The sequence below is a fragment of the Pipistrellus hanaki genome (assembly GCF_964339955.1).
Source record: "Pipistrellus hanaki genome assembly, chromosome: 15".
In the NCBI taxonomy this organism is placed as follows: domain Eukaryota; kingdom Metazoa; phylum Chordata; class Mammalia; order Chiroptera; family Vespertilionidae; genus Pipistrellus; species Pipistrellus hanaki.
Genome location: NC_140517.1, coordinates 9,467,579 through 9,493,073, shown reverse-complemented (window position 1 = coordinate 9,493,073; position 25,495 = coordinate 9,467,579). Strand labels below are relative to the sequence as shown.

The 25,495-nt window shown below is 48.7% G+C and overlaps 1 protein-coding gene across 2 annotated transcripts in view; it reads left to right on the top strand.

Annotated features, from left to right (window-relative positions):
* Window positions 1-25,495, top strand: part of CDH11 (cadherin 11) — a 121,482-nt gene that overhangs the window by 25,101 nt on the left and 70,886 nt on the right. Inside the window, exon 2 of one of the 2 annotated variants that reach the window (XM_084861026.1) lies at window positions 23,614-23,738. The exons of the other annotated variant lie outside the window; for it this stretch is intronic. The gene's annotated coding sequence lies outside the window, so the exon portion shown is untranslated. The remainder of the gene's footprint in view (window positions 1-23,613; window positions 23,739-25,495) is intronic. 2 annotated transcript variants of the gene reach the window in all.

Below are 25,495 nucleotides of genomic sequence, written 5' to 3'. Positions count from 1 at the left end.
TTTATACCAATTTTCAGAATATGTGGTTTGATAGATGAATTTAAATATTTAAGGAACACTAAAATACTGAATATGGAGAAATATATATATATATATATCCAGTCTTTTGCAATATTAAGTATATTCAATATGTATACATTCTAAATATGTGCATTCTAATATGTAAAAACACATCGTTTAAGACCTGATTTTTCCTAAGGAAAGACAGTATAATGCAGTCTGGCAAGTGTTACTGCATGGTGACTGTTTTCTAAGCATTGCCATTTTTTCAAATGCCGGTGACGCAAAGACGAGTACCTTGAATGCTTGTCCTCATGGAGGTTATAGTGCGACAGGGAGCCAGGCCTGTGAATACGCAGCCACAAAGGAACCAGCACGCAGAGAAAAGGGTGGACAGGTTACACTGCCCAGGTCTGTACCTCAAAAATGTCATACGCGAGTTTGTGACAAAAGAGCAAATCTGGGAAATACTCAAAACAAGTCTGACCTAAAGAAGTGTTTTAGTATGAGAATGAAGTACTCTGACAAATAGATACGAAAAGTATCACTACCCCAATGGAAAATAGGGGACGGCCCTAGCCATACAATTCCCATAGTTGTACATGACTGGAAACACACACACACGTACACACACTCACATGTATACATACTCACATGAAGAATGCAGGTGTGTTACTACTCAAAGAAAGAGAAACCCAACCAAAATGCATTGGTGCCTTAAAAAACAATCTGCAGGGGAAGGGGTGGTTATGATGGGAGGGATGTGTGTAACAGACATGCCATTATCATGCTGGTGGACATGTTAATTGAAACGTATTTTTTGGAAAATAATCTACATATGTAAAGAGAGGTTTAAAATCTCACCTATTTGGACCCAGCGACTTGACTTCTAAGCGTGCATTCTAAGAGAATAAACAGGTATGCGGACAGAGATTAATGCACCATGAAATTTGTTGCATTGTTACGTGTAATAGGGAAACTTTAAACTATTGAGTAGCTCAATAGGAAGGGCTTGAGCGGTTATAGCACTCATTGTCCATCCTGACAGGCAATTATGCTACTATTAGAAGCCGGCTTTCCAAAGAATGTTTTATGGTTATGCCCACTCTGGGTATCATTAAGTCAGGTGTGATAGAAGAACGATATCTATTGTTCAAAAATAGGGGGGTGGAGGAGAATGGCCAGGGATGTTTATTTTCTCATTTTTCTTTTTATTTTCCAAAATTTTGACATTACTTATGCATTACTGGTAATCAGAAGAATATCTCGCAATGAAACCTAGGAACTGTATTGGTGACCCTAATGCAACATGAGGTTGGCATTATACAGAAGGAAGCGAGGTTTCAAGACTGATCTGTGAATTTCCCTGGCTGAGTTGGGCAGGAAGAGCTGAAGGAGAGAGATGGATTTGAGGGTCTGAGGTATAATTTGCCCAGTGAGTAAGGGAAAGCAGGTCATGTTAGGACCTTTGGGAGCATGTGCTGTGTGAGTGACAGAAGAATACGCACCCCTGGCGTGTGGAAGGAATGAGATTGATCTGGTGTGACCCGGGCAGAGGGCTGCAATGAAGGAAGAAAGATGAGAGACACTCGGAAGGAAGGGACTTTCCATTTTGCAGCTATGCTAAGGGGTGTAAGCATCAGAGCCTAATCCCAGAATCTGGGAGACACGCAGTTGCTACCTTAGCTGGCTTGTGTGGCTCAGTGGAAAACACACACGTACACCCACACAAGCACATGGACCAAGTTATGATGACTTTTATGACAAGAATCAAAGTAAAAGCATACACATAAATACATACATGTGCAAATGCATTTCAGACAACATCTGGGGGGAGGGGTGAAGCAATGCTTGCCCCATGAGAAAATTCAAAGCAAACCATCGTAGGGAAAAAAAAAAAAAGGACATACTTAAAAATACTCTTTCTATTCTATTCACTCCAGTCCTTCAAGGCTTCCCACCCTTTAATATATTTGTTGGGGAGGCTTCTCTTGACCAGCGATCCTACAGCCGGAGCTCCTTCCCACCTTTTCTCTAATAATCATCTCTCATTAGATTTGTGAAGTTCGTGAAGATGAGGCGATCTATTGTATGTGCCTGTGTGCTGGTGTATGACATAGTCCATGCTGGTTAGGAGTTGCAACCTTAGCCAGCTGGTGTGGCTCAGTGGTTGAGCGTTGACCTATGAACCAGGAGGTCACGGTTCGATTCCCGGTCAGGGCACATGCTCGGGTTGTGGGCTCGACCCCCACAGTGTGGAGAAAGGGGTGCAGGAAGCAGCCGATCCATGATTCTCCTGCATCCTTGATGTTTCTTTCCCTCCCTCTCTGAAATCAATAAAAATCTAGTTTTCAAAAAGAGTTGCTACCTGGATAAATTTCACCAAGTCCCTGCACATGAATGGCTTTGTCAAAATTCCTGAGGTTAGCCAAAACCCATTTGGCTCAGTGGATAGAGCATTGGTCTGCGGATTGAAAGGTCCCAGGTTCGATTCCGGGCAAGGGCATGTACATTGGTTGCGGGCACATCCCCAGTAGGAGGAGTGCAAGAGGCAGCCGGTCGATGTTTTTCTCTCATCGATGTTTCTAACTTTCCTTCCCTCTCCCTTCCTCTCTGTGAAAAATTAATAAAATATATTTTTTAAAAATTCCTGACGTTAGTGACCCTGACTCATGACTCAAACTTCTCCTCGTCCGGGAACCAGTGTAGGCATCTCAGGCTGGGGTGATGACACTTTGCACGTAAACCTTGCTCCTTTTGGACTGGAGGGGAAGCTCAGAGAGGAAGAAGCACAGCTGGACGATCACAGCAGGCATCAGTGGCCCCGAGGCTAGTGAGGCCTCTGCCGTCCCTTCTCCAAGCGTCACTTGGTTCCGCTTTGTGCCTTCCGTCTTCTCCCTTGCGCCATGGGGATCTGGAGTCAGTCTGAGTGAGTGATTCCAGGAACCCAGCCCAGAACCCCTTTGCTTCTTGTCTGCCCCGTCCCACCATGTCCAACGCAGAGTTCAGCAGGAAGTGGCACCTGGGAAATGCTGGATGACCCATCCATCCAAATGCCAATCCGATTAGAATTCATTGTACTTTGAGATTGATAATGGCATCCTATAAAGTTTCTGGAACATTCTGCCCTGCCACAGTGGCTAGGGTTGAGCATCGACCTATGAACCAGGAGGACATGGTTCAATCCCTGGTCAAGGGTACATACCAGGGTTGGGGGCTCGATCCCAAGTAGGGTGTGTGCAGGAGGCAGCTGATCAATGATTCTTTCTCATCATGGATGTTTCTCTCATTCCCTCTCCCTTCCTCTCTGAAATGGATAAAAATATATTTTTAAAAAATGTAAGTTTCTGGGAAGTTCTGGAAAACACCATCAGTCTCTCGCCATGTGCTGAGGGGTGTTGGTCAGTGGTGTTTCCATGCGGGGGTCCATGGCTTCCTTGGAAGACTCCAAGCCCCTGTGAGTGTTCCTCTGACATGGTGCTGCAATGTGCTGTCACCACTCATGTATTAAACGTGCCCGCTGCCAGCAGGAACCAGGCAGCCCACGCCGCGAGCAGAAGGCAGAAGGCAGAAGGCTTGGCGCTCAGTGAATACATGCCTGTCTCCTCACCAGGGAGGATCTGGGAATGGTTTTTCTACCCACATAGACCGCAGAGCTGGGGCAAGGAACTGCCAAGCCTTGTACACAAACACCACCTTGGTTTAGCACCCTGGATGCCTCCACCGGTGTCAGGAACATGGCCTTGGCTTGTGTAGATGGCCAGGATCTACGCACAGGAAAGAAGTCTCTGGAAGCCTGCACAGATGACGCCATCTTTTGCTTTCTCGGAGAATGGGTCGGCTTGGGGAGGGAGGGCCGTGGCCAGAGCAAGTGATTGTCGCCTCAGAAGCTGAGGATCCATGTAACTGGGCGCCCCTGAGGATCCATGTAACTGCCATCTTCTGCTTCAGAAACAAGCGAGATGAGTCCATGTTTCCCGGTCTGAGAACAGGGTCAGCGCGGGTGGGTGTCAAGGACACAGATCATGCGGACAGAGGCATGTCTCATACACAGAACCTGAAATATCGGAGAAGAGTCTGCTTTATCCTTGGCAGGAAGAGGTAGGACGGGGCAGAGATAGTCAGATGAACAGAATCAGGAACGATACCATGTTCGCTGTCTCATCCGTCCCATCAAATGTTTGGGAAACCTGATATTGCCGGGTTCTTTAGCCTTGTAAGGACCGTGTTTCATTGAAAAGGATTTCCTCCTTTAGGCATCTTGTGTTGGTGGCAAAGCCTGTACAGTTCCTTTTAAGGAACCTAGTAATTCACTTTCTCATTGACTTGACTACAGGGACTCTGTCAGGATAGGATGGGAGGGGGAGGAGTGGAGATGTAGCATTGGCTAATTTTATTTTTCCTTTTTTCAGTTGCTGTCACGTGTTTGCACGAGGGTGCCACTTTTAAGTAGACTGTTTCTGTTGTTATTAATTATTCCCTTTACATTAAATTCACACCTTTCTGCCACAGGAGCCTGATAATAAACATTTGTTTTCCGGCGCCAAGGACGGAAGATACACGCGTGCAATGAGCTGTTACATGGTGCCAAGCTCTTTGTCTCACCACCTGATTTTATCTGTGTGAAATCATCAGTAAAGATGCTTATGCCCATTTTTTTTTTTCTCAGCGGATGTTTAGAGAGATGGAGCAGTTTTCAGGGGTCCATGTGTTGGAGTGGTAGGGTGGGTGGGTACCTCGGAGGGCGTCTCGCTTCTTGGAGACTTCTGTATGGAGTGATTGCTGAGGAATGAGAGCCTTAGGTTTGTTGTTAGTTTTTTCTACTTAGAAACGACATGGTGCATGCAGCCAGGCAGGGCTGGGTTCCATTGGTGCCCACCACCCTCCCTAGATGGCTCCTGGGGGGTTGCTTAGACTCTTGAGTCTTCGTTGCCCCTTGAAGAAGTGGGGTGACCAGAGTTTTCCCCGCGTCCATATGATTGCAGATAGCACACGCTCCCAGGGCGGGCGGGATCAGCGGGAGCTACTCTGTATGCATCGCTGGGGTCCTGGGTGCCTTCGGGCTGGGCGCCCCGAGTGAGTGGCATGATGGACAGCTCCTCCAGGTGGAGGGGGGCTCAGGGAGCGCCGGCACGGAGGGCGTTCTCTTTGGTCCTTGAAAGAGGAAAGAGCGATCCCTGCCTCTCAGGCAGGGCTGCAGGAATTGGAAGACGGGCCGGTAGGAGATAAATCACAGAAAATTGCCTAGAATTGGTACAAACAAAACCGGAGCTTAACAAGTGCCGGAGTGGTGAGGGAGGATGTGTGCTCTTCTGAGGGAAATGCAATCACTGCTCCTAGAGGCAGGAGGCGGCTCCCTGGCAGAGTCTCAGAGGCACAGGCATCCTAGTCCCAGGCTGCCTGAGACCAGCCACGTGGGTCCTCCCCAAGGCAGAGTGCCAGGCAGTGGGCCAGGCCTTCACCTAAAACAGTGTTTCCCAAAGTGTGGTACGCGCACCCCCAGGGGTACGGGAAGAGTCTGGTGGGGGTACGCGTTGCACCGGAGTTTGGTGGGGATATGCACTGCACCGTGCTTAGCTGCGCCTAATTCTACATTCTCATGAGTACGAGGGGTCCTCAGCGTTACGAAAATTATAGAAGGGGTACGCATATGTCAAAAGTTTTGGAAACACTGAAAAAGAACGGGGTTTGTGGATTAAGCCCCACCCATCAACCTGGTGTGGGGTTGCCCGGAACAGGACTCAGGGACACCAGGGGGAAATGAAAAACAGGCCCTTCCATGGAATTTCTTACTGATGTTCAACTTCTTGGGTGCTTATTTTGGACTTTGGAAACATGATGTTCTTGTCTGTATAGTGCGCACGCACGCGCGCGCGCGCGCGCGCACACACACACACACACACACACACACACGTGCTATCTCACAGCAGCAATGCAGCCTTCATGGCAGCTTCAGGAAGCCCTTACCGCTTCAATTTCGTAGATGAGACAGTTTGCTCAGAGACATTAAGCAACTGCTCCAAGGCCACACAGCTCTGTGGGATAGAGCTGGTCTATTTAAGGCCAGGGAGTCTACATGGTTTTGCCGGGGCTGTTTCTTTCATCTTTTTTAAAATCCTCATCAGAGGCTATTTTCCCATTGATTTTTAGAGAGCGTGGAAGGGAGAGGGAGAGACGGAGAGAAACATCGATGCGACAGAGACACATGGATTGGTTGCCTCTTGCACATACCTTGACCTTGGCCGGGGAGCCTGCAACTGAGGTGCGTGCCCTTGACCAGAATTGAACCTGAGGCCCTTCATTCCCTAGGGCCTAGGCCAATGCTCTATCCACTGAGCCAAACCAGCTAGGGCAACAATGTCTGTTTCATCAAAACAGATAAGGCTTTGGGGATGTGTTGCTTGCTAGAGGTGGATTCTCCTGACATACTCTTTTGCTGTCCTGCGAGAGCCAGTGATTCAAAGATCCTTGCCAAGGAAATCATCATAAATCCTGTTTAGACAGAGAAATCGCCAACGGGAGAAGGGCTCTTGGCAGTGGCCTGCAGCCTTCGGCAATAGTGTCCCGAAGAGGAACATTTGCAGCCACGCCTGCCTGCGTGCCGGGGGGCTTGTTGACACGGGCCGGGGCGCAGGTGGCAGGATTTGATGGAGGGCCCACCTCACAAGGGCTTTTGGACACTGTCCTCTGAGAGGCCACTGTCGCATGTGGCTCGAGATAATCCTCGGCCTGAGGGGCTGTGTCCTTTTCAGAGACAAGCGAGCTGATCTGGTTCTCTGTCTCCTGCCCTGGGGACAATGAAAGGCATGGTGCCTCACCATTTCCCTCAGCCCCCTTTTCCTCGTCCCTTTAGTCTGGTTTGGCTGGAAGACCAGGCTGGCGACACACACCCCCAAACGGTGGAGAGATGAGAGGACTGCCAGACATACAAGCTTTCCCTTCTGGGGAGTAAATCTGCTCTTACCTGGCAGGACCCACCTGTGTAGGACACAGTGCCCTGGGCTAGGGGACGAAGGATGCCAGGAGGGGAATGGGAAACTGTGTGTTTAGAGATGCCTTCTTCACTTCACAAAGCTATTCCAATGCATTTTTTTTAATATATGTTTTTATTGATTTCAGAGAGCAAAAAGAGAGGGAGAGAGAGAAACATCAACGATGAGAGAGAATCGTGGTTCGACTGCTTCCTGCATAACCCCTACTGGGGATCGAGCCCACAAGCCAGGCATGTGCCCTGACCAGGGAATTAAACGTGACCACTGAGCCATTCCAGCCAGGCTCCCTTTGCATTTTAATAAAATATATTAAGTAACCAAGAATAGAAGATGATTCAATATTTCCCTAATTGTTTGTACACTGTTCTGTACAATATCTAGGAAAGGTTTGTAAGAAAAATACTCTTTCTATATAAATACACACGTGCATGCACACACACACATGCACACACTCTGAGAACTGGACTGGGAGCTAGGAGGCACAGACACAAACACGGGTACATCCGTGAGAACTTATTGATGCTTGACGTCCTAGGTGCTTTTTGGAAACTTTGGAAAATCAATGTGTTTTTCTCCATGTGTCTTAGATAGGTGAATGACCTCACAGCAATAATCCCATGAAGTACACCCCATCAGGACCACATTCCCAATGGAGAAACTAAGGTTCAGAGAGGTTAGGTCACTGGCCTGCGGTCGCACAGCTAGTTAGTGATGGGGCCTTCCTTGAACCCCAGCTTCCTAGGTCCACAGCTCTGGGCCCTGCTCCTCCCGGATGTTTACTGAAGGGCTGGGAAAGAGGGAGTTCAGGTATATTGACAGGGCCTGTTTGGTTTCCCTCCTCAGCGACTCTTCCCCCTTGGAGCCTGGGTGATTCTGTAGCGCTAACCCATGTCACATCCCTGTCCCCTGTCACATCCCTGGTCCTGCCTCCGCATCTGGGCACAGGACCAAGGGGAAGAGAGAAAGTGAAATAATGGACTCCCCAAGGGCAGTGACCAGGAGTCAATGGGTATTTGCTTTTTTCCTACGCGTTTGATTTAGAACAAAACACAACAGCAAACACTCCCTGCCTCTGGGTCCAAGGACTCGGCTGCGGATTTACCAACAGTGGCAGCAGCTCCCATGAATAATGGACGAGCTTCCAGGTTGTCTGAGCACCAGCATGACATCAAAGAGACACTCCGAGATGGAATGCAGGTGTCTCCTTCTTCTCCCTGTGCTCACAGCCTTCGGTGGCAGCATGGCCATCCCCAGGGTGCTCTCTCCATAGGCTGGGCCGCAGCCCCTGCCCTGGACCTGCTGGGGCAGCCCCTGCATGATAAGGAGGTCCCAGGTACCTGGCCCATCACAGGGGGAGAGGCCCTGCCCCAGGCATGCTGGGAAAGAGGAGGACCTCCCTCCAAGCCGGGGCCAGGGCCGGATGCTGTGCGTGAGCCACTCACTCCGTGTCCACAATGTAAGGTGCCAAAAGATGCAGCGATCAACGTAAGCAATACGTAATACAATATTTTAAAATATTTTCTTTGAATGGAAAGATACTTGGACATCAGCCATCTTCTCCTTTCTGGAAGAGGGGGCAGGAGAAACCACCGGGGAAGGCCTGGGAGCTTGCTCAGTTTCTGTAAACATTCTGAATCTCCAGCAAGTGAAATCGCATGGAGCCCTTTCCATGTGGGACTGCCTACCTCTGTATTTTTTTTTTTTTTAATATACTTTTTTATTGATTTTTTTTTTTTTTTTTTTTAATAGAGAGGAAGGGAGAGACAGAGTTAGAAACATCGATGAGAGAGAGTCATCGATCAGCTGCCTCTTGCACACCCCCTACTGGGGATGTGCCTGCAACCAAGGTACATGCCCTTGACTGGAATCAAACCTGGGACCTTTCAGTCCACAGGCTGACGCTCTATCCACTGAGCTAAACCGGTTTCGGCCCTACTTCTGTATTATTGGATTTTGAAATAGGGTGATGATACACGGGTTGTAATCTCGCATTGCCACCCGGACATCGAGGTTCAGTTCGCCTGCAGAACACAGACCGTGCTCCCAGTGAGGACAATGGCTGCAGAACCTCACGGGACAGGGGGCTTGCCATAGGCTGCGTTCCACGAATTAATGTACTTCATTTTCACCGGAACCCCATGGGGGAGGCACCATCTTAATCTCCACTTTGGAGCAGAGGAGATGGAAGTGCACAGAAGAGGCAACTTGTATGAATCCGGTTATCCTACCAGTAGCTCTGAGAGGTGGGTGGGATTCAGATCCACGCTGGCCCCAGAGGGCACTCCCTTTGCTACTTCACAAACCTTAGCAACATAATATAAAAGGAATGCACAGGGTGTCTGGCCTTTTAAAACAGATGCATGCTCCCCAACGAGGCCCCCCCCCCCAGTGTGCACACATTAGGGTTGCCAAATTTTTTATTCTGAGAATCTGTACCTTTTTACACTTTTTGTGTTAAGATGCTCCGGAACACAGATGAGCGTATGAAAGGATGGGAGGTCGCCTCTGAGAAATGTACATAGTCTTGGCTGCGCTTTCCTTTTAATTAGGCCAGGAGGTGGGGAAGGAGAGGATGCCATTCGTTCAGGGGTCCTCCCGGGGGTGCGGGGAGCCCCTGGGGGCCCAGGTAGGTGGCGGCTCTGCCCCAGCTGGGTCCCTGTGTGACCTGCCTGGCAGCGGTGCCCACACTCGTCTCTCTGGCCGGTGTCTGTGAGGGCCTCATTAGCAGTGGGTGTGTGTCTTCTCTCAGCGGGCCACGCACAGGGCTGGCGGCAGTGCCAGGGACCGGGGCTGCCGCTCTGGGCCTCCTGGGAGGCCACCACGCTGGGCTGTCAGAACAGAGCTGGGCCCATCCCATTCCGGGCCCTGCAGCCTGGGGTCGCCCCATGGGAGGCGCCCTAAAATCTGAGCGGGAGGTGGCTCTAGGAGGGACTTTGTCCCCTTTTCTGGGGTGCATCCTGCCTCTCCAGGAAGACCCAGGTGGCCAGCCACTGCTGGGTGCCCTTCGCCAGGGAGTGAGTAGGCACTGACTCACCAGCCCGGCCTCTCCACCTGTCAGTCTGTGTGCAGGTGCCAGGGATGCCACGCTGCCCTGGCACCCCGGATGGGAATGGTGGTGCGAGGATCGGGGTGAAAGGGCCTGGCTTCTGTGGACACAAGCTTTAGGTCGCAAGTGCCCTGTGAGTCATGTCCCGCCCCCACAGAGGCAGCTGCCCACTCTGCGCCTCTGTCCCTGTTCACTGTTTCTGTACTTTACACTCGGGCCATGATCTCCATCAGATCCTGGGTTTGTTTTTCATTCCGGCTCAGTCTCCACGGCTGAGCTGGCAGGCCAGGCGTTCCGAATGCTGTCTGAGCGAGATGCCCTGGGCCGGGCCCCGCTGCCCGGCAGCGGAGTAGGGGACGCGCTCTCGGGCACGGTTTCCATCCTCCGCCTTTGTGTCCTCCTCATTACATCTTCCGCGTCCGTGGGGCTGACTACCAATTGGTGCCTGACCCAGTTACAGAGCCACCGCGTTGCCCCTCCCCATCGTAGTAAATGGCTCATAGCTGTTTATCCCCTGGGACCCAGAGGGGGCTTGGTTATGTCAGAGTCACCTCTGTCTCTTTGCAGTGCCTGTATGTGAGTGTGGATGCATACGTGTGTGCATGTCCATATGTATTTATGTGTGCATGTTTGAACGTGTTCATATATGTTTGTGTATTTACTCACATGTGTCTGTTTGCACGTGTGTGTGCATGTGCGTATGTGTGCGCGTGCATGGCTATGCATCAATATCTGTGTGCATGCATGCATGTGTAAGTATGTATGTGTGCATACTTAAGGTGACCAGATGACAGTCCTGATTTTTAACAATTTTTCCTGCATCCCACAGCGTTTTAAAAAAGTCCCGATTTTTGGAAAGAATCTTTCCAATCTTTCCAAAAATCGGGGCTTTTTAAAAATGCCACGGGACACGGGAAAAATTGTTGAAAATCGAGACTGTTCTGCCAAAAGTGGGAAGATCTAGTCACCCGAGCATACATGCATGTATGTCTGTCTGGAATGAATGTGTGTTTGTGTGTGGGGGGTGCACCAGCCTAAATGAAGGCTGACCTTTCCCGCTGTGCTGGGGCCTTGCTTGGGGATACGGTCCCGTGGCCTTGGCATTGGGTAGTTGATGGGCTTTGCTGTGTCCCTGCGCTGAGCACCTTTCACTCCCTACTGGGAGCACTCTCCAGGAGCACTCTCCGGGAGCACAGCTCTCACGCTGTCCACTCTCGGTGTGGGCTCTGCTTTCCTCTCTGCCAAAGGGCACCATGGAGTCCCTCCCAGGCCTCTTTGAGCTGCCTGTTCAATGGCTGAGGAGCTCTGTCAGGACCGCTGCCAGGACCGCTGCCAGGCCAGCCGTGCCGCCCGCACTGCTGGGCCGGGACTCGCGCACTTGGCTTTGCCTCTGCTGCTCTCGGACGCCGGGTGGGAGGCTGGTGCACCGGGCATCCGTGACCTTTCCACACCACCTCCCCTTGCACTTGGCAAGAGCGTCCCTCCAGGCAAATTGTATCTATAAGGTGATAACCAATCTGTGTCCTCATGTTTAATTAATCGTAGGCACCTAATTGCCAATCAGAGCTGCTAATCAGCAGGAGCTAATCAGAGCTCACCAGTATTTATTTGCTGAGCATTTTCTATGTGACTGACCTACACCAGGTGCTGGGAGCAGAGAAGTGTGCGAGGACTGCCTCAGCGGGAGTTTCCGGTGTACAGGATTCTTGTGAACCGTCCTGTAATTTTTTTTTGGGGGGGGAGGATTTTACTGGGCACCCTGTGTGTGTTTGGAGTGTCTTCAACCATGTGAGTTAGGTAAGAGAGACACACCTTTGACAAGAGGAGGCTGGCACTTGCGGAGTTGAGTCGCTCACTCCAAGTCACACACTGAAGCGCAAAGCAGTGGCGGGATTTGAACTCAGGATTGTCCAACGCTAAGACTTTCCCATGCAGATCAGTCACCAGCTCCCTAAATCCCTTTCCCTTGCTTTCTTTCTGGGTAGGTTCTGCTTTTGGGGGCAGGAGAGTGCCCTGTGGTCTCACCATGCTCTATGGGTCCTGCCCCTCCCCCAGTTTTAATGAGCTCTTATGAGACACAGCACTGTATTAGTCCACCGTGCACCACACCATGATGGGGTGGAGGTCTATATTGCAAAGTGATGGCCAACATTCGTTTACTTAACATCTGTCACCTCACATACTTAGAATGTGGTGTGTTTTTTTTCTTGAGAACTTAGTAATATCAGCTCTCTTACTGACTTTTAAATATACATATAATACATTATTGTCTGAAGTCTCTGCTTATGGGTTAGTTTGAAGTACCGGCAAACCCCGAGTACAAATGGGCCTGTCACCCCATAGAATAATGGATCCTTGAGTTGAGTATTCAGCTTCGTCACCTCCTGACTGTCAGATGGGGGAATAGATGCTCTGAGTGGCAGAGGGGTTTGCCTGGAGTCGCAGGGTGTCAGAGTCTGAGCTGGAACTCAGCACCCCACGTGCAGCCCGGCTGTGCTGGTCACCGCACATTAGCTGGTCACTGGCTGATGTAGTCTTGGGGGGTGGGTAGGTAGGTAGCAAACCTCAAGAGATCTTCTGGGTAACTCTATCCAGGGGAGAGCAGCCAGAGCTGGTTCTGATGCAGGCTTGTTCAGGGCAGGGGTCTGACTCGGTGCACCGCTGTCCCCCCGAGCCTCGAGCACAGCCCCAGGTTCATGCAGGTGCCAGCAGGTGTGTGTGGGGAGAATGACCGGAGTGACAGGCAGGGCCTCCGGGGATAACCTCCTGCTATCTATATGGTAGTTGCTGATCTGCCATATTGGATTTTCGCATAGCAGAGAGTATTTTACATTTTTTTAAATACTTATTAAATTGATTGGAAGAACCATATGATTTCACTCATACGTGGGATGTAAAATGGAAATTTATGAACACAAACAGCAGAGTGGTGGTTGCCAGAGGGAAGGGGGTTGGGAGATAAGGGGACCCTCTTATGAGGTGACAGGAGAAGATCTGACTTTGGTGGTGGGCACACGGTGCATTGTACCAGAGAGTATTTTATTTTGTTTTTTAAAATATAATTTATTGGTTTTTTTTCAGAGAGGAAGGGAGAGGGATAGAGAGTCAGAAACATCGATGAGAGAGAAACATCGATCAGCTGCCTCCTGCACACCTCCTACTGGGGATGTGCCCACAACCAAGGTACTTGCCCTTGATGGGAATTGAACCTGGGACCCTTGAGTCTGCAGGCCAATGCTCTTTCCACTGAGCCAAACCGGTTAGGGTCCAGAGAGTATTTTAGAATCAAATGGATAGTTTCAGTGTCTAATCTGACACGTCGATGGTTGTCAGTATCATGCCCTACTTTCCTGTTTCTATTTTGGAAAGCATTGGCCGACTTATTTGGCACCATTAGGGAGGGGAGGGTGCTCTGGCCAGGTGGGACAGTGACTGAGGGGCTCCCTTACCCGCCCACTCTCTCACTCTGAGTGCGGCCGGCTCTCGTATCTGCCAGAGAGACCTCGCAGCAGCATGATGTGACTGTATAAAGTTACACATTTCTGGCTATGACACATAATACTGTTTAAAGGTTATAAGAGAAATGAGGAAGAGGAGAGGGAAAAATTCACCTGCAAATTCACTGGGACTCAGATTGTCCTTGTTTTCCTCCTCCCTCACAGTACTCAATTTAGGAATTTGTTTTTGTGGGTTTTTTGCTTTGTTTTGTTTTGTTTTTTATAGTTTGTTGATTTTTTAACAGAGAGGAAGGGAGAGAACATCAATGAAAGAGAATCATGGATCAGCTGACTCCTGCACACCCCTTACCGGGGATGAGTCTGCAACCAAGGTACATGCCCTTGACGAGGATCAAACCTGGGACCTTTCAGTCCACAGGCCAACGCTCTATCCACTGAGCTGAACCGGTTTTGGCATGTTTTTGTGTTTTTTTTTTGTTTGTTTTTTTTTAAATGATCATAATTGGATTTACACCTAGTGTACAACCTTTATATTTTATTTCATAGTGAACCATTTTGAAACATGCCAGTATATTCTCCATTGCTCTACAAGTCACATATCTAGACTGAGAAGGCCTGCTGTCTCGTGCAGGGGTGTTTTCTGTCTTATTTAAACATGCTTTTGTTACAACAAGGTGATTTTGACTTTTGGAGAATGAAAGGATATAATTCTCACTTGGGAATCTGGAGGAAGGGATTTTAAAAGATCTGCAATACCTAGGAGGTTCTACATTTCCAGTCAGTCACTTCCTATGAGTAAGGCCTCGTCAAGGCTTGAATGCTGCATTTCCCTAATGAAAACAAGAATACTTTAAAGTTTAAGCATTCATAGAAAAGCCTAGAATTAGTCAGCATCTGATTTCAAGGAGAGGGAGATCCTTTCTCTGTTGTTTAAAATTTAGACCGTTAGTGATGACATTCAAAGCAAGCCTCTTTCCAAACTGCTGGGAGCCTTTTCCTCATCGTTGAAAAGGGTGGCATTTAGCTGGCAGACAAAACAACAAGAGCGACAACAGCTTAAAATGGACTGCTCAGGAGAAGATCGGACTCTGGGTGGTGGGCACACGGTGCAATATACCGATCTGGTAACAGAGAAACCCACACCTGAAACCTGTATGTTCATGTTGACAAATGTCACCCCAATCAATGTAATAAATATTAAAAAAAAAAAACTAGCTCATTCCTTCCTTCCTTCCTCCTTCCTTCCTTCCTTCCTTCCTTCCTTCCTTCCTTCCTTCCTTCCATTCATTCTCCTCTTCTCTTCCCCCTCCCTCCCTCTCTTTCTCCTTCTGTCTTTCTTTAAATATGGGCCCCAGTTCTGTGTGTTTGTCTCTGCAAAGGGACTGGCACATAGGAATGCTCCGTGCGTACTTATGGCATAAGTGAGAGGAAGACTCAATGAATGAGTAGTCAGAGCTGCAGAGAAGGCCAGGTTGTAGAGGGGTGGGGCTAGGAAGGCCTCTGCTCCCCGGAAGGCATATCTCATGACTGTTTTAATACCCGCCTCCCCCTTTCCACACCCTTGTCCCTCCGCTTCCTAATTTGGTGTCTGTTCCTCTCACATGCGTGCTCTGTCCCTGTCTAGTCATCTGTCTGCTGTGGTTATGTATGTCCATGTCTAAACATGCACATCTGTTCAGAATGAGGTCCCATAAAGAGTCAAAGGAGTCATTGAACCCCTGGATTTATTATTTCTTTCCTCTCAATTCCATGTTGATTTTTATAAATAGAATCTTAAACTAAACCTTAATATGTATCAAACATAAAGCAGAGCTCCTGCGTATTACATATGAGGAAGCAGGAAAGGTGGGGATCCCACAACCTGCTTCCCAGCACTGCCTTCACCCACCATCGCCCCTGTCGTGGCCTTTGGGGTGCTCCTGAGTACCTAGAGCCACTGCCATAGACTTTCCTCTGCCAGGGTCGGCATGGACAGAGGACTGAAAGTTGCTTTCTGACTCACTGTCATTTAATGCCAATCATCATCACCCTCATCATCATCATCATCATCATCATCATCGCAACAGTAATCTTTTTAGCTCCTACTGTACCAGGCATTGCATGGATCTCTTTATATTTCTCAGTATTGCATCACTACAACAGAAAACTGATACGTTTTTGATGATGATGATACTGACTAATAGGTGGTGAACAGTCAATTTGTGCCAGAACCAAAAGCGTACGCACGTCATCGGCACGCGTTATCTCATTTGGCCCCACCCCCTCGCCACGCTGTGAGGCATCCCAGTGCCCATGTTACAGACAAAGGAAGAGCCCTAAGTCATGGGCTGGTGGTGCCCGTGGGCAAGGCCCACTGGACTCGGAGCTCCACCCTCGCAGGGCTGGCACTTCCTCCCCAGGTCTGTCTGACTCTGTGGCTTGGCCCTGCTCTCCCTGCTTGCCCAGTGACATGCACAATTGGTTTGGCTCCTGGACAGGGGAGCATCTTGTCAGGGATGGTGAAATCTGGCCATGTTAGAGAGCCATAGGATTCTGTCCTCTTAAAGATCGTCTTCCTTGTGGCCCAGGTTTAGCACGTGACGTTGCAGATTCCTGTGGAGTGCTGGACAGGGACAGGCTCCTGGGTCCTCCAGCTCCCCGTTCCCCGAGGTGCTCAGGATCCTGCTGATGGGAGGTGGGCTGCTGTCAGCCTGGGCCTTATTGATTCAACCACAGAGTCCTACACCGGATTGGGAAAGACCCTATTGACCATGGAATTGACCCCAGCACTCTGTCACACTGATGTTATAAGTTGCTGGATTTGATTGCAGAGATGAGTGTCCAATGTGTGAAGTGTGTGTGTGTGTGTGTGTGTGTGTGTGTGTGTGTGTGTTTGTGGTCAAAGGACTTTGCTGCTCTTCATTTCCTTTGGAGGTGCTTCACTAGTGGTTTCTCTTTCTCTCTCTCTCTCTCTCTCTCTCTCTCTCTCTCTCTCTCTCTCTCTCTCTCTCTCTCTCTTCTTCCCATCTCTCACTGTCTCTCATTTGCAGCCTGGTAAAGTGATGTCATCCTTAGCCATTAAGAAAAAAAAAATCACTGGACTACTTCCCTAAATTAGCGTCCCCATTGAAGTCTGGAGAAGGCAGTGGAGAATGGCCGCGGGGTGAGCTGCTGTACGTTCAAGCCGCTGTGTCCAGCTCCTGGCTTCACTGCTAACTGCTCTTATTCACCCCTCCTGTGCGCATAAATAAAAGCCGCTGCCTGGCACAGGATTGTTAGAAGACCACATTATGTATCACAGGGAAGCACTTAGCCCCGAACTGGCATGCTGCTGACTCACACTGTTAGCGATCACATTTGCCTGTTTGGAAGAACACCTCGTTCCTGGAGGTACAGAGGAGCCGGAAGAGTTGGTGTCACGTGTCCACGGCTGATGTCATGCCCACATACCCCCAGGGGGATGAAACACTTCCCTTGGCATCTGCAGGATTTGGGAAAGACCGGCCATGTTTTTTCATTCAGACTCAGTATTTGCACAAACACCTGCCAGTCACCAAGTACCTTTAGTCTACCCAGCCTCCTTAGTAGTCAGCTGTTTGCAAAATGATAGCCTGTCTTACTGATTTTAACTAATTTAGAAAGCAAACCCAAAGGCTAGTCCTTGCTTTAAGCAAGGATGAATCATTTGGGCCAAATCAGTACCTCATTACAGCCCTTAAAAAATTACCCGTTAGCTAACCGGTTTGGCTCAGAGGATCAAGTGTTAGCCTGCGGATTGAAGGGTCCCAGGTTCCATTCTGGTCAAGGGCATGTACCTTGGTTGCGGGCACATCCCGACACTCTGTCTAAACATACCAATGGGAAAAAAATATCCTCAGGTGAGGATATAATAAAAGGAGTTTCTGTTTGTCCATTTGCATTACTATCAAATGTTGAGGTATTTATTTATAAGTAAATACAGCAAGGAGAAGAATAAGTAAAATAAAATGCGTGTGTGTGTGTGTGTGTGTGTGCGCGCGCGCCTTGCTTGCTGTTTACCCTAGGAATTCTAAAACATCACCAACAGACTGTATGGATGTCTCCGAAACTCCCCTGAAGCTTGGTGATCCTTATTTTGTTTGCTCGCCACCTAACCACCTCCCCACCCGCCCTTTTTTAAATTAAAATTTCTGGCATTTTAGGGCCAAAATAAAATATACTCTCTTGGAGAAAGACTTTTTATTTTCTTTCTACTTTAAGAGTTCTCCGGCTGTTAACACTATAAATAGACCCCATGAATTTCGGTGACTTTTACAGTGGATGTGCTTCGATTTTTTCCCCCTTCATCTGATGTTCTATCCCTTTCTTAGAGAGAGAATCCTCCTGGCAGAGTGGGAAAGGCAGAGCCTGTGGGGCCAGGGAAATCTAGCTCTGAATTCCCTCCCTGCTGCTAATTAGCTTTGTTATCTTGGCAAGTTTTTTAACTTCTCTGAGGTTGAATTCCCTTCTCTTCTTGGGAGGTGGGGAACGGAATAAAACGAGCCCCCATCCAGAGCTGTTGGGAAGACTAATTAGAAAAAAAAAAAAAAGCAGTAGAAGCACGAAGGACGATATTTCTGGGTGGTATGTAGTAGGTGGCGAATACAACCTTAGCCTCCAGTTCTGCAATTGCTAATACGTTCAAGTGGAGGAAGGGAAACGGGGAGAGAGTGATAAAACATAGAGTAGCAGGAGGCTTGCTCCTATGCTAGATGACTGCTTGTGTATTCATTTCCCAAAGATATCACAAAGGCCGTGGATATTTATTTAGTTCTGCTCCCCATAGCTCTTCTAATAGGGAATTATTTGGGTACAACGAGAGACATTTGTAAATGTGGCCGATAAGACTGGCGCTGGACAAGGCGTGTGTTGTTGGACACAGGAATTCTATTGTCCCCGGCTTGGCTTCACTTGTCAAGTGCCCGGGGAGCCCAGAATTTATGGTGGCGGCACAATGGGCCTTTCAGGGCCCAGCGAAAGGGCTGTGAGATCCCGCTCCGCGGCTTTTCAGGGCTCCTAATCTTTTGATCGGGCCGGACAATGCCGGATTCAGCGGCTGCCGGAGCCTCCGGACTGTCCATTGGCCGTCAGGTATTGTGCGGTAATTACCATGGTGACAATGAGCCCGTCCTTTGGTGCTTTGCAGAGCGGCAGAGGTTGTCATTCTGTATTAGGTGCCTCTGAAGGCATGGCTTACTCAGGAAAAAAACGACTAAAGAGAAATACTACAGATCATCGCGTGGAGAGTTTGATTTAAAGGGCCACTGTGTCAAGTCCATTTGGAGCCCAGACGCTCGGTGTGGATGTTGTAATTACAGCGGGGCATTGGGCGTCACCCTGCACAGACACGGGGTAGCTGGCCTTGGAGGTTTTGTAGGGAGGCGTGAGCGATGGGCAGCCGGCAACCCTGAACATCCTGGCAGGAGCACAGATCTACAGATCTGAGCTGAGCTTGTAAACCTCGAGACTCAGCTTCCTCATCAGAAACAGGAATGGTGTGGCCGAAACCGGTTTGGCTCAATGGACAGAGTGTCGGCTTGGGGACTGAAGGGTCCCGGGTTTGATTCCAGTCAAGGGCATGTATTTTGGTTGCGGGCACATCCCCAGTGGGGGATGTGCAAGAGGCAGCTGATCGATGACTCTCTCTCATCGATGTTTCTAACTCTCTATCTCTCTCCCTTCCTCTCTGTACAAAATCAATAAAAAATATATTAAAAAAAAAAGAAGAAGAAACAGGAATGGTGTGGAAAATACTACACATTAATAGTCATTATGTGATTGCATAGTGATATATGCAAATATATGACAATTTGGTCTATATAAATGTGTAGGGTTTTGTGAATAGTTAACATACAGTAAAAGTTAAAACTAATGTTTTCAGCATGCGCCATGGAAAAAAGCACAATCTATACATTTTCACAATCACAGCTACTGATTATTGAGGGCCCTGTCTGATTGAGGTATTGCGTGTATCATCACTATTCCTCACAAAAATCCTACAAAACAATTATTATCCCCATTTTGTAGTGAGAAAACTGAGCCCCCCCGGGAATCTTGCTTGACCAAAGTGAAACTGCTTGGAAGAGGCAAAGCATGGAATTGAAGTCCTGCTCCCTCACGTTCAGCAGCCTACTGCCTCCCCCATTAAGAGAAATTATAATCTACAAATCTGTCTTACAAAAATATGCTTCGCCATATGGTTCTGGAACTTTGGTGAAAACAGGAAAGAAAAACCATGCAGTGGTGCTTATTCACTGGGTTCATTCACTCCCTTTGACAATATCATCAACATGATACCTCAGAAAGACAGCCTCGTCTGCAGGACCCCGGGGTCTACTGCCCACATGCTGCCCGGCTCTGACCTGCAGAGTGAGGAAAACACTAGAACACCAGATAACAAGACCGTATTCCTCAACAGCAGGGACTTGTATGCCATAGCTTCACTTCTTTGCTTAATAAGTTTCCAAAATTGAATATTTCATTTATTTACTTAATAGTAACACACACACACACACACACACACACACACACACATATATATATAAGGCTAATAGGCAGTGTCCCCTCGGGAGTTGGACTGTGAGCCTGGGAGTTCAACCGCTTGCTAGGACATGCACTGACCACCAGGGAGCAGCACGGAACATGTCAGGCAACCATGGCAGCAGGGGGCCCTGAGGGAGCGAGGGAAGGAGGAGGCAGGGAGATGGGCATGTGGGGGGTGGGGGATCTGACCAGGCCTAGGGACCCTACACGTGCACAGATTTTGTGCACCAGGCCTCTAGTTGAATAATTCCAGTCAACTCCCTACCAAAATACTGGAGATCCCCTGCTGGGTTGTTATACCCCAAAGTAGGAATTATCTGTGGACACATCCCAGAGCATCAGGTGTGAGTTACCCTGGGAAGCGGGTCCCCTGGGTGGTTCTTACAGCTGACAGGAAGGGAGGGGACTTGGTAGTGACTCACTCCAGCTGTGCTGCTCCCTTGCTCTATGTACTCAGGCTTTACCACTTAGCCTCAGTTTCTTCACCTGTGCAATGGAACTGTCACCGTCTCCTTGGGCTCCCCAGCTCCCCTCAGGGTCAATTCTTTCATTCGTAACCCATCACCCAGTGTCATCCCTATACCAGCATCGTGCACACAGTTAGTGGCCTGAGGATCCTGAACCATGCAAGGGGTGGGGACTATTCTAATCCAGTTCACATATACGTCAGCCCTGCATGTGCCAAGCCTTCTACAGTTCTGAACTCAGCAAGATAAATCTGCCGCAATCATGCCTCCATCCTCCCCTGAGTTTTCTCCTCGGTTTCTGTGTGTTCGCCAAGTACTTCCTTCATCTCAATTACACCCTTGGTTTCATGGTGTTCCTTCTCCAGATTTCTCAATCTCTCTGAAATAATATATGGCATGTGCTGTCCGTGTATCTAAGAACTCAGTGCTGTGGGAGATACACACAGGATGGGAGGGACTGAGAGGGCTGTGGCCTGTACTTAGAGGATCCACAGGCACGTAGGATCTGGGAAATGAAGGGGTGAGTCCTCTGAGAAGATTGGGGTGCGTGCAGCGATGCCTGGTTGTATTTTTTTTTTTTTTTTTTTTTTTGGCTCAGAAGAGAATAGATGACTCTAGGTCTCGGGAAGTTGTGAGATGTGGGGAGAGGAGGGAAAATGAACATTCCCACGAGCAATGCCTATTTAGGAAGAGGTGTGCAGGCCGCTCACCCAGCCAACCTTCCCCCCATCAATTCTGCTAAAAGCACAAAAACCCTTAGATTTCTTATGCTCGTTTTTCCCCTTTGCTAGGAAACATGGAGTCATGAACCAACATGCCCCACAGTATCCAGAGCTCCTCTTCCATGTTTTCCATGATCAGACAAGCCACCCACCTATTTTTGCTTTCCTTCCAGGCCTCTTAAGCATCTTTGCAGACTTTGGGTAAAAGAAGTTTTATGGGAAACATTTTGCAGGAGGGAAAGAATGCAAGGAGAAGTGGGAGTTCCATTCCTTTTTATAGACCTGAGACGTAAACTTTTAAAAATTCACTGGCTACCGATATGATTAACTGTCTGGGGAAGTTCAACAGACAAAAGGCAGCGGTGAGGGCTGCGGGGCTGAATTCTGATTGGCTGGTGCCGGCTGTCCACGTTGGGCGAGAGTCTTACCCCACGGAGTGGAGCGGGGAGATGGGCTTTGTGATACTCAGAGTGGTTACATGTATTTAAAGAGAACTCAGTGGTGAGGCCAATCCAACGTTGTTCTATTTATGTTTATGGTGTTTTAGTTTTTTCACTTCTGAGAAAAATATGCAATGTGTATGGAGACAACTCATGATCTCTTGTAGTTGAGTGAACTCGTAGGGCTGGTTCGTGTCAGGGTCTCTCACGCTGTGCAGTCAGATGGCTGGAGACACAGGAAAGTCTAGCCGGGTTGGGGGTCCATGGCAGCATCTTCACTCACCATCTGGCATCTCAGCTTGGATGCTGGGACCTGCTAGGGGGTGCCTGGGCATCTCTGTTGGTACAGCTTCTCCACACAGCTAGCTGGAGGTCGCTCCCAGCATGGATGTCTAGTATTCAGACTTCTGCCCTGGCAGCTGACTTCTTCCAGGGCGAGTTTCCCAGGAGCACCAGACGGGTTACAAGGTTAACTATGACTCAGCTCCTGAAACCATGCTGTGTGCTTTTGGCCATGTGTCATTGGTTACCCAGGGACGGCTCAGATTCACCTGGGAGGCGGTGAGGAATACATGAGCATCTGGTGATGTGGCTCCCTGGGGACAGAGGCAATTTTTGGAAAATGGCACATGGGGCATGATTGCAAAGGAGGGTCCTTCCTCCTTAGTTCTGTGCTGTGTGCACTGCCCCATGTGACATCTTCTCCATGACTCTGTGCATCTGGAAATAATCTCAGAGCTACTTGGTCCTGGACACCCTGGGGTTAGCACACAGTAGGACAGTTTTATTGTTCTTGCCTCAATCACCCAACCAAGGTGCTATGAACACATTTGGGACTTCATTCACCTTCATCCCTTCATCAAGAAGGGTTTGTTTTTTTTTTTTTTGCTTGTTGTTGCTATTGTTGTTGTTATTGTTCTGGAGAAGGCCTTGTATGTGAGGAGCTGTTAGGTGGAAACAAGGAAGAGTGGATTTTGGGGGGGGGAGGGGGAGGAAAGTGCAATAAATGAAGTCAAAGTAGGAAGCTGTTTAAGCCCTTAATGCAGGCCAAGTTGGTCCCAGAAGGTGGATGCTCTAAATGTTCAAGGACGTTGAGGAAATCCTTTATGCTTGTTGGAGTGGGGAAGCTATGCCAGCCACCATCTCCCCCCGTCCCCTCCACTCCTCATGGTTCAGTGTCTTCATTTTCAAAGACAAGAGCTGTTCAGACACTCCATATTCTGCTGTTCATCCACTCAACAAATATACATAGAACAGCTGCTCTGGGCTAGGAAACGTGATAGACACAGAGGGAGATATGAAGATGAATCAGACCAGAATCTAGACAGAACACACCCCACAGATTCCAGAGTGAGGGGTAGCGTAGGGAGGGCATGGGGATGTAGTCTCTATAAAGAATTGCAGCTGCCAGCCCAGTGCTCCAGTCTGCTAGCATGGCCATGGCATCTCCTGTCATCGCTGCCATCACTGTCATGCTTTGCCCTTAAGCCTATCATTCCACGAGGATCTGGCAGCAGCAGAGAAGCACTTCTCACTTTGGAAGGGAAGGGTACTTGGGAAGGTGACTTGTTTTGGATTCCAATGACATGTGGGTTCTAGCAGAAACTGGCTCTGAGAGACTTTATATCCCCCTTTCCGGCTTATGACGCACACAGCGTATTGTGAGAAGTTGAATGTACAGCTGCTTTTTTGTTGTAATTCAAGTACCAAATACACATATGGCTAACCACACCATCCTACGGTACCTGTAGATTCACGGCCCATGTCACCCCCATGTCACCCACTTTGCACACTACTACTGGGATGGTTTGCTGACATCCCTTGCTCCACACCTGGACTGTTATCTTCTAAGAGAAAAGTCTGTCTTATTGTGCACCTGTGTCCTATAGTGAACCACTTTATTAGTGTCACCTCTAGGTTACTAATCATCCACTTTTTTTTGTGGCAGAAATTACTGTATTTTCGGCGAAGTGGCACTGTGACGATCATTCCTGTTGCCATCTGTTGAGGGACCAATCAGATGGGTGGATTGTGTTACAGAAATTGGCAGCAAGTATCCAATGGGTGAAAAAGGTAAGAGAGAACAACATTACTGAGTGATTTGAACGTTGCAATGGGAGTGGAGGGGGTAGGGTGCCTACAACTCCTCTCTTTAAGCCTGTCTCAGTTTGAACCTTCACCAAATCCAAAATGGAACCGGAGACGGAGCAGCCCTGCTTTCTCGGACTTTCAGGAATGTGATTATTGCCTGTTGTTACTGGGTTCTCTTCGCTGAACACCTATCATGTGCCCATACAAAGATGGTAGTTTTTGGACTATAGGAGATTCAGAGGAGAAGGAACTAGAGGGGATTATGATTCTTTAGCAAGAACTCAGCTGGGTAGACTAAGATGACTGCCAAATTGTTATTTCCCCCTTTCCTTCTGTTGAAAGAATTCTCTTTATAAAATGTATTTTTATTGATTTAAGAGAGGAAGGGAAAGGGACAGATACAAACATCAATGATGAGAGAGAAACATCCATTGGCTGCCTCCTGCACAACCTCCAATGGGGTTGGGGCCCAAAACCCGGGCATATGCCTTGACTGGGAAACCATCCTTGACCTTGGGTTTATAGATCAATGCTCAGCTACTGAGCCACGCCGACTGGGTGAAAGAATTTTTATAAATGAAGCAGGTGGCTTACGTCTGAAAAGGAAGAGCTAGCAGTATCAACCTATTAGGCCTCCAAAGACAGAATGCTAGACCATCAACCACCAGGCCCAGCCCTGCCATTCCCCACTGTGCGCCCTTAGGTGAATGAGCACTTTCTGTGGCCACAACGGGGTGTTGGGTTAGGCTCTCTACCAGTCCTTATATTTTAGGGTCCTCCGAACCCATTTCCCTCCTCCTGCTGCTTGGTGGTGATGTGCTATTGTTTCGGAATGGCCAAGTATCCAGAGAGAAAGTTAAGCATTCATTACACCAGCGTGACTCTCCACCCGTTCGCCCTAATGTCTTTCACTCCATTCCACACGGACGTAATTCTATCCTCTGATGACTCTGAAGTATTGACTTCTTTCTGTGCTCACTACCACCATTCAAAGACACACCGAATCCTCTTTCTCCTAGATACTGCCGTGGCCACCCAACAGATGGTTTACCTCCAAGGTTACTGCTTCCTTGTCAGCCCTAGCGTGACTTCCTTATGCAACAGACTGTGTCCCTAAGCCCAGACAGTATGTCATTTTCCCACTTAATCCCTTTCCATGGATAGAGTCTGGACACCTGACCAAGCTTCTAGGACCCTGCGAGGAAGGGGCCCGCTTTGCTGTCTAGGCTGGTCCCTCAGGCACTCTGCACACCCAGCCCTCACCATACACATCTGCCCTTGGACCTACCACATGGCACAACCTTCATCCCTCCAAACCAACACCCTCTCTCCTTTTATATTGTACTCACTTTATATCTTAGCCTGGACTTCACTGTCTGGAAGGAGTTCTCCCTGATCCCTAAGACTGAGCTCTGGGTGTCTCATAGACAACGCGCCCATTCGTCAGAGATGACACCGTTTACGGCGATGTCCACGTGGGCGTGGGCTTTTCTATTTACTTGTTCTTCTTCCCAGCTGGACCAGGTGGCTGTTGGGGGCGGGACTTATTTCGGAAGCACCATTTCTCCCAGTTGCAAGCCCCGTATTGCACCCCTTATAGGCTCTCAGTGAATATTTATTAAACATCTGGATAGAGACTTTGTACTTTGCACACAAAGTGAGGAGTGGGGACTCGTTACCACCGAGGAAAAGTCATGGCCATGGCAGCTAGTAGGTATTAAGTGCTTACTGTATGCCAG